Below are 11,542 nucleotides of genomic sequence, written 5' to 3' on the forward strand. Positions count from 1 at the left end.
AGTTCATATTAATTTCTCTAATTATAATAGGAAACAGACTCAAGCTCAAGTTCGTATTGATATCCTAGCTTTTTGTCATTTCATTCATATACTTTTTTGTTCTATCAATGCAGCTAGGTACAACATTGGTGCAGTTATCTTTCTCTGGGTATCTGAAGTCTTGGTATGTCTCATTGTCTTTCAATAATTTAATATATCGAGATTTCTTTCCCATCATCATTTACATTTTTCTTCTTAATCGATACTTAGAAGTTAATATAATCATTTACTCTATTTTACAATCTTTAAAATCTTTATTTCTAAATCTTTGCCCATATGTATTGTCGGAGAAACTAAAAAACTTACTCATTCTTAGATTACATTGTGGAATATGCATCCATTATTCAAAGAAAGGGCGTTATTCCAAGCACTCACACTTTCTCTCCTTGCTAGCTAAATTAGTGAGTCTTCTTTCCTTTATACTATATGATTCATTGATGAAGTGGCCTGGCCATTTGGACAGGCCCATGTTTATATATTATTTCAAAATTGATGAAGTAGAATCAGATGTGCGTCGGAGCTATCCAGATGTTGAGCGTGGGCCCCTAGATGGTGGGAACCACTGTTATGACCATGATGAAGCTGTCAATTTCCTATGGACAACAATATGGGTGGCCTGGCCATTTGGACAGGCCCATGTTTATATATTATCTCGAAATTGATAAAGCAGATCCGAATGTGCATCGGAGCTATCCAAATGTTGAGCGGGGCTCCCTGGAAGGTGAGAACCGCTATTATGACCATAATGAAGCTGTCCATTTCTTATGGACAGTAATATGGGTGGCCTAACCATTTGGATAGGCCCGTGTTTATGTATTATCTTGAAATTGATGAAGCAGATCCGGATGTGCATCAGAGCTATCCGGATGTTGAGTGGGAGTCCCTGGAAGGTGGGAACCACTGTTATGACCATGATGAAGCTGTTTATTCCTATGAACAGCATTGAAGGGGCCTAGCTATTTGGACAGGCCGTGTTTATACCTATATTTATAGGGACCACACCCTTAACCTAAACCACACCCTAAACCTGTAACCTAAACCTAAACCTTAACCTATAGCCTAAACTTTAACCTATAACCTAAACCTAAACATATAACTTATAACCTAACCTAAACCTAAACATGTAACCTAAACCTAAACCTATAACCTAAACCCGAACCCAATTTCCTAAACCTTAAGCTTAACCTATTCTTAATTCCCTAATGCTATAACATATAATCTATAACCTATAACCTAAACCTAAACCTAAACCTAACCTAAACCTATAACCTTAACCTTAACCTAAAACCTAAACCTAAACCTAAACCAAAACTAAAACCTATAACCTTAACCTATAACCTAAAACCTAAACCTAAACCTAAACCTAAAACCTAAATGTATTCTCAAATCCCTAAACCTAAACCTACCCCTAATCCTAATCTCAACTACTTAACCTAAACCTAAACTTGAAAACCCAAACCTAAACCTGATCTTGAACCTAAAACTGATTTCCTAAAGCTAAATCTTAACCTATTCTCAATTCCTTAAAGCTATAAGCTATAACCTATAACCTATAACCTAAACCTAAACCTAACCTAAACTTATAGCCTAAAATTAACCTAAACCTAAACCTAAACCAAAACCTATAAGCTTAACCTAAACCAAAACCTACAACCTAAACCTTAACCTATAACCTATAACCTAACCTTAACCTAAACCTAAACCTGTAACCTAAACCTATAAACTAAAACTTAAACCTAAACCTAAAACCTAAATGTATTCTCAAATCCCTAGACCTAAACCTACACCTAATCCTAATCTCAACTCCCTAACCTAAACCTAAACCTAAACTTGAAAACCCAAACCTAAACTCGATCCCGAACCCGAACCCGATTTCCTAAACCTAAACTTTAACCTATTCTCAATTCCTTAAAGCTATAACCTATAACCTATAACAACTAACCTAAACCTAAACCTTAACATAAACTTATAACCTAAAGCTAAACCTTAACCTAAACCTAAACTTATAACCTTAACTTAAACCAAAACCTATAAACTAGACCTTAACCTATAACCTATAACCTATAACCTAAACTTATAACCGATAACCTAACCTTAACCTAAACCTAAAACCTAAACCTAAACCTATAACCTATAACCTAAACCTAAACCTAAACCTAAAACCTAAATGTATTCTCAAATCCCTAAACCTAAACCTACACCTAATCCTAATCTCAACTCCCTAACCTAAACATACACCTATACTAAACTTATGATGCTTAGTACTAACACTAACACAATAACTATGACTTGTTTTTCCTTTTTCTTTCTTTCTTTTTATTTTCTTTTTCTTTTCTTTTTCTTTTTCCTCCATTTAGGTATTTAATTGGGAATATGCTGACTAGGCCTATACATGGATGGATCTTGTAAAGAAACAACAACTTGTACGTATAAGTACCTTGATGTCGAAGATTTTCACTTCATGTTTCCATTTCAACCAAACTGCACTAACCAAACTTGGGTTTCCAATTTCCAAGCATGCCATGAGAATTCCACTCACTCTCATGATTCTCTACTACTTCTAGACATGTCTCTATATAATAAGAAATGGGCTCAAATGGCCAAAACCATAATTTTAAAACTCAGAAGAAATCAACTCATTTGGCTGAGTCAACTTGACTAGACTAGATTTACCAAGACTCGAAAAAACTAGATCTAGTCACACCTTGGTTAAAACTTGAGAAAACAGTAAAAATTCAACAACACTGAACAAAAAATTCGACTCAACTCAGGAAACTCGACATTATTTATATATTCTTTAGACTCTTAATGTTAATGTTCATGGTAGTGTTATTTTGGATGGCACTAATCCGTTTCCTTTCTTTTCTTTCTTTCTTCCTCTGGGCAAAGATGTCTGAACTGTACTAATATTACTACCATACCATCAAGTTGAATAGGCAGTAACAGAAAATAAAGCATCGATACGCACATTGCCATTAGTGGAACTTTTAGCATTTGGCCACCATGCTACAATTAATAGTTGTATCCAAGTAACTTATTTAGTTAGCTTTCAAGTTCCTAAGTTTTTCACTAATATGAGGTTGATTAGATTGTTGTTGATGCCCATATGAATTTTAATGATTCTATTTCTTCAGAAAGATTGTGAGGATAAGTTGTGTTGGATCTTTTTAAGCATAAATGTCATCTCAATAATACTTGCACATGTCATTGTTATTAATTATTTTCCTTATTTCCATGAAACTAGCATGAGCTACATGTGTCCTGCATGAATCCACAACCCATAGATTTATTTGTCACGTGCTAACTTTTAACATTGTATCTTCTGTTTCCTGCTTTATTTCCTACTTTTTTTTATCATCTTGAACTAATTTCTGATATTTTCCCTTTTATTTTCATTTATGCTTTCTTCACATTGAGGTAGTATAAACCCTTCAAGTAACTTGTATCCTTTGAAGTTTGAACTTGTTTGCAAATGTTTTTGACTTCATCTATTATGACATGTTATCAGCATGGATCTTCTGAAATGGTGCAAGAGAATTGTAGGTTTAGGGTTTAGCTTTTCTGGGATTGTTTAGTTAGCTTCTGAGTTTAGAAGCATTTATCAAGGGGTTTACATATGATTCACTTCTTCTTACTGCTCCTGCCTTTTAATTTTCTCCAGTGTTAAATCTTGTATGACTGACGCCTATCTTTTTGTTGTAACTATTTACTTATATGTAAGTTTGTGTCTTCAGGCTGTGGACATTTTTGCAGCTTCCTCAGTTTCTTCTATCAGCAGATTGTCTATAATGAAAGAAATTGCGAAGATGTTGTGTGTTCCGACATCAGAAGCAGAACCATTATACCCTCCAAATAAGCCTACAATACAGGTATCTGCTTTTTTGCAATGATGACATCTTTTGTTTTTTCAATTGATTGTATTTAGCAGTTTCTTCATTTGTTCTTCCTAATTGTAGAACTTGCTGTCAGAGTTGCTAGTTGGACGAATTACCCTCCCCTGCACTTCAGCATCGGTATGTGTATGCATTTAAAATTAGGTTCTATAGAAATGTAGGGGCATAATTCTGGATGGCAGGCACAAAGAGGAAGTGAGAAGTTTGATGACCCAATGCCATTTCCTTTTCTAGAAGTTTGATGAGTCTTCTTTCCTTCATACTATATGATTCATTGATAAAGTAGCCTGGCCATTTGGATAGGCCCATGTTTATATATTATATCGAAATTGATGAAGTAGATCCGGATGTGGGTCTGAGCTATCCGGATGTTGAACAGGGGTCCCTGGAAGGTGGGAACCGCTGTTATGACCATGATGAAGCTGTCCATTTCCTATGGACAACAATATGGGTGGCCTGACCATTTGGATAGGCCCATGTTTATATATTATCTCGAAATTGATGAAGCAGATCCAGATGTGCGTCGAAGCTATCTTGATGTTGAGCGGGGGTCCCTGGAAGGTGGGAACCACTGTTATGACCATGAGGAAGCTGTCCATTTCCTATGGACAGCATTGGAAGGGCCTGCCAAATTGGAGCAGGCCGTGTTTATATCTGTATTTGTAGGGACCACACCCTTAACCTAAACCATACCCTAAACCTATAACCTAAACCTAAACCATAACATATAACCTAAACTTTAACCTATAACCTACTATAACCTATAACCTAACCTAAACCTGTAACCTAAACCTACAACGTATAACCTACACCTAAGCCTATAACCTAAACTCGAACCTAAACCCGATCCCGAACTCGAACCCAATTTCCTAAACCAAAACCTTAACCTATTCTCAATTCCCTAAAGCTATAACCTATAACCTATAACCTATAACCTAAATGTAAACTTAACCTAAACCTGTAACCTTAACCTAACCCTAAACCTAAACCTAAACCTAAACCAAAACCTATAACCTTAACCAATAACCTAAAACCTAAACCTAAACCTAAAACCTAAATGTATTCTCAAATCCTTAAACCTAAACCTACACCTAATCTTAATCTCAACTACTTAACCTAAACCTAAACTTAAAAACCCAAACCTAAACCCGATCTCGAACCCGAACCCAATTTCCTAAACCTAAACCTTCTCAATTCCCTAATGCTATAACCTATAACCTATAACCTATAACCTAAACCTAAACCTAACCTAAACCTATAACCTAAACCTAACCTAAACCTCAAACCTAAACCTAAACCTAAACCTAAACATATAACCTTAACCTAAACCAAAACCTATAACCTAAACCTTATCCTATAACCTACAACCTATAACTTAAACTTATAACCTATAACCTAAACTGAACCTAAACTTATAACCTAAACCTATAAACTAAAACCTAAACCTAAACCTAAACCTAAATGTATTCTCAAATCCCTAAACCTAAACCTACACCTAAACCTAAACTTGAAAACCCAAACCTAAACCCGATCTCGAACCCAAACCGGATTTCCTAAACCGAAACCTTAACCTATTCTCAATTCCTTAAATCTATAACCTATAACCTATAACCTATAACCTATAACATATAACCTAAACCTAAACCTTAACCTAAACCTATCACCTAAACCTAAACCTTAACGTAAGCCTAAACCTATAACCTTAACCTAAACCAAAACCTATAAACTAAACCTTAACCTATAACCTATAACCTGTAACCTAAACTTATGACTGATAATCTCAACCTAAAACTAAAACCAAAACCTATGACCTAAAACCTAAACCTAAACCTAAAACCTAAATGTATTCTCAAATCCCTAAACCTAAACCTACACCAAATCCTAATCTAAACTCCCTAACCTACACCTAAACCTAAACTTGAAAACCTAAACCTAAACCCGATTCCGAACCCGAACCTGATTTCCTAAACCTAAACCTTAACCTATTCTCAATTCCATAAAGCTATAACCTATAACCTATAACCTACACCTAAACCTAACCTAAACCTATAACCTTAACCTAAACCTAAAACCTAAACCTAAAACCTAAACCTAAACCTAAACCTAAAACCTAAATGTATTCTCAAATCCTTAAACCTAAACCTACACCTAATCCAAATCTCAACTCCCTAACCTAAACCTAAACTTGAAAACCCAAACTAAACCCAATCTCAAACCCGAACTCGAATTCCTAAACCTAAACCTTAACCTATTCTCAATTCCTTAGAGCTTTAACCTATAACCTATAACCTAAACCTATAACCTAAACCTAAACCTTAACCTAAACCTAAACGTATAACCTTAACCTAAATCACAACCTATAACCTAAACCTTAACCTATAACCTATAACCTATAACCTAAACTTATAACCGATAACCTAACCTTAACTTAAACCTAAAACCTAAACCTAAACCTATAACCTAAAACCTAAAGTTAAGCCTAAAACCTAAATGTATTCTCAAATCCCTAAACCTCAACCTACACCTAATCCTAATCTCAACTCCCTAACCTAAACCTAAACCTAAACTTGAAAACCCAAACCTAAACCCGATCCCGAATCCGAACCTAATTTCCTAAACCTAAACCTTAACCTATTCTCAATTCCCTAAAGCTATAACATACAACCTATAACCTATAACTTACACCTAAACCTATAACCTTAACTTACACCTAAAACCTAAATGTATTCTCAAATCTTTAAACCTAAACCTACACCTGATCCTAATCTCAACTCGTTAACCTAAATCTAACCCAAACTAAACCCGATCTCAAACCCGAACCCGATTTCCTAAACCTAAACCTTAACCTATTCTCAAATCCCTAAAGCTTTAACATATAACCTATAACCTATAACCTAAACCCTAACCTAAACCAAAACCTTAACCTAAACCAAAACCAAAACCTATAACCTAAACCTTAACCTATAACCTATAACCTAAACTTATAACCGATAACCTAACCTTAACCTAAACCTATAACCTAAAACCTAAACCTAAACTTAAAACCTAAATGTATTCTCAAATCCCTAAACCTAAACCTACACCTTAACCTAATCTCAACTCCCTAACTTAAACCTAAACCTAAACTTGAAAACCCAAACCTAAACCCGATCCCAAATCCAAACCTGATTTTCTAAACCTAAACCTTAACCTATTCTTAATTCCCTAAAGCTATAACCTATAACCTACACCTATACCTATAACCTTAACCTAAACCTAAAACCTAAATGTATTCTCAAATCCTTAAACCTAAACCTACACATAATCCTAATCTCAAATCCTTAACCTAAACCTAAACTTGAAAACCCAAACTAAACCTGATCTCAAACCCTAACCCGATTTCCTAAACCTAAACTTTAACCTATTCTCAATTCCCTAAAGCTTTAACCTATAACTTATAACCTATAACCTAAACCTAAACCTAAAACTTAACCTAAACCTAAACCTTTAACCTAAACCTTAACCTATAACCTATAACCTATAACCTAAACTTATAACCTATAACCTAACCTTAACCTAAACCTATAACCTAAACCTAAACCTATAACCTAAAACCTAAACCTAAACCTAAAACCTAAATGTATTCTCAAATTCGTAAACTTAAACTTACACCTAATCCTAATCTCAACTCCCTAACCTAAACCTAAACCTAAACCTACACCTAATCCTAATCTCAACTCCCTAACCTAAACCTAAACCTACACCTAATCCTAATCTCAACTCCCTGACCTAAACCTAAACCTAGACTTGAAAACCCAAACCTAAACCTGATCTCGAACCCGAACCCGATTTCCTATACCTAAACCTTAACCTATTCTCAATTCCCTAAACCTATAACCTAAACCTAACCTAAACCTATAACCTTAATCTAAACCTAAAACATAAACATAAACCTAAACCTAAACCTAAACCTAAACCTATGTTTTGAGTTTAAAAGTCCATCCTAGGTTTGAACACATTACTCATGTTGGATTTTACCATAGTTTAGAAGATTTATAGGTACATTTTTTACTTCTTTATATATAAGTATTTTTTTTTATCTTTCATCCTTTTGAGATGTGTACGAAGGCATGCTTGTTTGATTGTGTCTACAAATGATGTTTTATACAAGCTGACAAGCTAAAGAAGTCAGTGGAGGATGAAATTCATTTTCTCAAGGGAAGGGTTTCAGAACTTGAAAGTGATCTTGTGTTGAAGTCCACAGAAGTTACATCTGCAGTTTCAAGGAAAGAAGAAGCTCTATCTTCTACATTTGCTGAAATTGACCGTCTGAAGGAAGAAAATTCTGTAAAAATGTGAGCATTATTGAATGCATATGGAGGGTGTTTACTATGTTGGAGTGTATTTGTTTCTTGTACATGAGGGCACACCTTAGTTGTAATTCTTATGATAGGTTGAGTAAAGTGAAGTATTGTTTATTTAGAAATGTGAATGTAGCATGCATTGTATGATTTGATTGCTATTTGTAATAAATGCATCTTCTTTTTTCTGATTGCATTTTATGTACTATTTCTATCAGCATTAAGCTTAGATGAGTTATCAATCACAGCAAGTTCTTGCAATGGAAACAGGTCGTATTATTACAATTTATAAAAAAAATAGCTACAAATATAATCTGTAGATATAGTTACAGCTTTTGTCCGTAGCTATTGGTATCTATTGCTATGGATATTATTAGTGCTATTAGTATCTATTGTTATGGATAAAATCCCTTTTGCTACAGATATGATCCGTAGCACGTCTATCGCTATTGGTGGGGTAGCTATTGGTATTGTTACGGATATAATCCGTAGCTATTGGTATCTATTGCTACGGATTATATCTGTAACTATTGGTATCTAATGCTACGGATATAATCCGTAGTTATACCTTTAGCTACCCCACCAAAGCAACGAACGTGCTACGGATTATATCCATAGCCAAATAGCTTTTGCTACGGTTTTTGGCCGTAGCCTTTGCCCGTTTTTCTTGTAGTGAGGCCAGGAGTTGTGGGCTAGCATTTATTTCGAGGAAAACATCGCGCGTTGCAAATCCCAAGAGAATATCTACCAAATATCAAATCAATCAATCAATGTACAAGTCAAGTACATAACCCATACCTCTCTCTTCACCAAGTCAAAGCAATCCATGCTTAGCCCACTCCTTTCATCCCAAAAGTCAACAAGCACCATACCCTCCATGTCATCTCTCCTTACAATACCACTCCTCTCTCTCTCTCTCTCATTTCTCACTCCATTCCAAGCTACCAAAGAGAGGAAACATTTAAGCTCTCCATGAGAAGAGCCATGTGTGGCCCACTCCCTACCCCAAGATCTCCCATCTCCACCCTTCAATCTTCATCTTCCACCATCAAAGGGAAAGCCAAGGAGTTTAGGAGTTGAAGGAGCCAAGAAGGAGCGAAATTGGTGGGTGTTTATAGGACTAGATTGTGATTTTGATGATGGGCCAAGTGAGGGCCTACGGATTGATGGTATGGATCCCATTTGGACCCTAGGTGTGGCCAATGGCCCACCATGATGCATATGTACACTCCATAATGGGGCCATTCTCCATGGACCCCACCATGATGTTTATTTTATAGCGATCATGTAGAGGGTCATCTAGAACCTTGATTTGTGGTGAGGATGGAATCCTCACCTTGATTACCTTATTTAAGGGCCCACATGTTTTGGGACCCATCTTGATGTATGTATTATAATGCTAGGAGGGCTCATACTGGCAGAGCCCTCCATCACTCGTTTTCCTCTCTTCCTTTCTCTCTTTCTTTCCCTATTAATGGCCCACCCTTGTCAAATGTATTTGATCCATGTTGTCCATATAGTGGATCCTCCACGTTTTCCATCCAGTTGGCTGTCCACGCCATCCATCAAGTGAGCCCACATAGGTGGCAAATCTCACTACAGCGTGAGTGGTTGGTGGTGTGCACCAGGGTGCTGTGAGGAGGGACACTACTGCCAATGTCCCGGGGGCGTTGTAGCAAGCAGCGTCCAACTGTTTGAGTGATAGAGGGAAGGGCTATGGGCCCACAATGCCCACCCTCCAAGTTATATGTATTTGATCCACACCGTCCATCCAATTTTCCAGCTCATTTTAGGCGCTGAGCCGAAAAATGAAGCCAATCCGAATCTCTAAAAGGCAACATCATAGAAAATAGTGAATTTACTGTTAAAATATGTTAGAGCCCACTGTAATGTTTCTGCACGTCAAAACATGCTAAATATTAGGCTCCTTAGGTCTATCAAGAGCCATAGAATCTAACGGATGGAGTAAATCATCCTGATGTGGGCCCCGCCTATGAAAAACTACGATAAAACAAAATAAATAAATAAATGTGCAGCCTTGGACGCTGTTGCTACCTACGTCCAGAGGACGCTACAGCAAGCAGCATCTTACTGCCTAGGAATTTGGCAAGGACGGTGGGTCCCACCACAGGCCCCACCGTGATGTATGTCGACCATCTACACCATGCATTTGATAGGTCCCCTTTAGAGAATGGGTTTTCCCAAAAATCAACCGTACACGGAACTCAATTGGTCCACACTATAAAAAGCAATGGGGGATTGAACATCTGCCACTGAAACCCTTTTTGGGTCATAGAATTTTTGAACCTATATGAAATTTGTTTTTCTTCTTAATTCAGGTCTTTCTGACCTTGTGAACAGATTGAATGGAAAATAAATGTTATGGTGGGCCCCACGTGGGACCCACCTCTATGGAATGGATTGGCTAGTATGCTGCTGTAATGACGTTAGCAAGTTCTGTGGGCATGAGGTATGTGTTATATCTAAACAGCCCATCTGTGTGGGACTCACGTGATGTATGGGTATGTCGTCACTGTCCAAACCCTGGACGGTGGGACTCCACTGTGATGTATGTTGCATCCACACCGTCCAGACTTTGGATGGTGGGGCCCGCTTGATGTATGTGGTATCACACTATCCGTGGGACGTGTGACCCACCATGATGTATGTTTTATTCACAACATCTGTGGGACGTATGACCCACCATGATGTATGTTTTATTCACACCGTCCGTGGGACGTGTGACCCACCATCATGTATGTTTTATTCACACCATCCATGGGACGTGTGACCCACCATAATGTATGTTTTATCCACACCGTCCGTGGGACGTGTGACCCACTTGATGTATGTATTCTACATCCACATTGTCCATTGCATGTGAGGCCCATTGTGATGTATTTAAGGCCTAGATAGTGAGGCCCATTGAGATGTATTTGAGGCCCATGAGTAAGGCCAATTATGATGTATATGTGGCCCATTTGGTGAGGCCCAGTATGATATATGAGAGGCCCAATGTAATGTACAAGAGGCCCATATGTGCGGCCAAATGTGATGTTTATATGGCCCATATATGTGGCCCAATATAATATTTGTGTGGCCCATATGAGCGGCCCATTGTGATGTATTTGAAGCCATGTAATGTAGCCCATCATGATATATTTGAGGCCCAGATATGAGGCCCATTATGATTATATGAGGCCCATGCGATGCGGCCCACTTGACATATATGAGGCCCACGTGATACAACCCACTTGAGCTATACGAGAC

The 11,542-nt window shown here is 37.2% G+C and overlaps 1 long non-coding RNA gene across 1 annotated transcript; it reads left to right on the forward strand.

Moving 5' to 3' along the window:
- The first annotated feature begins 354 nt into the window (after nucleotides 1-354).
- Nucleotides 355-8,419, forward strand: LOC131230168 (uncharacterized). Its single transcript, XR_009163896.1, has 2 exons — nucleotides 355-440; nucleotides 8,083-8,419. It is a non-coding gene; the product is annotated as an uncharacterized LOC131230168 (long non-coding RNA).
- The last annotated feature ends 3,123 nt before the right edge of the window (nucleotides 8,420-11,542 follow it).

This window comes from Magnolia sinica, chromosome 2, assembly GCF_029962835.1.
Source record: "Magnolia sinica isolate HGM2019 chromosome 2, MsV1, whole genome shotgun sequence".
NCBI classification, from domain to species: Eukaryota; Viridiplantae; Streptophyta; class Magnoliopsida; order Magnoliales; family Magnoliaceae; genus Magnolia; species Magnolia sinica.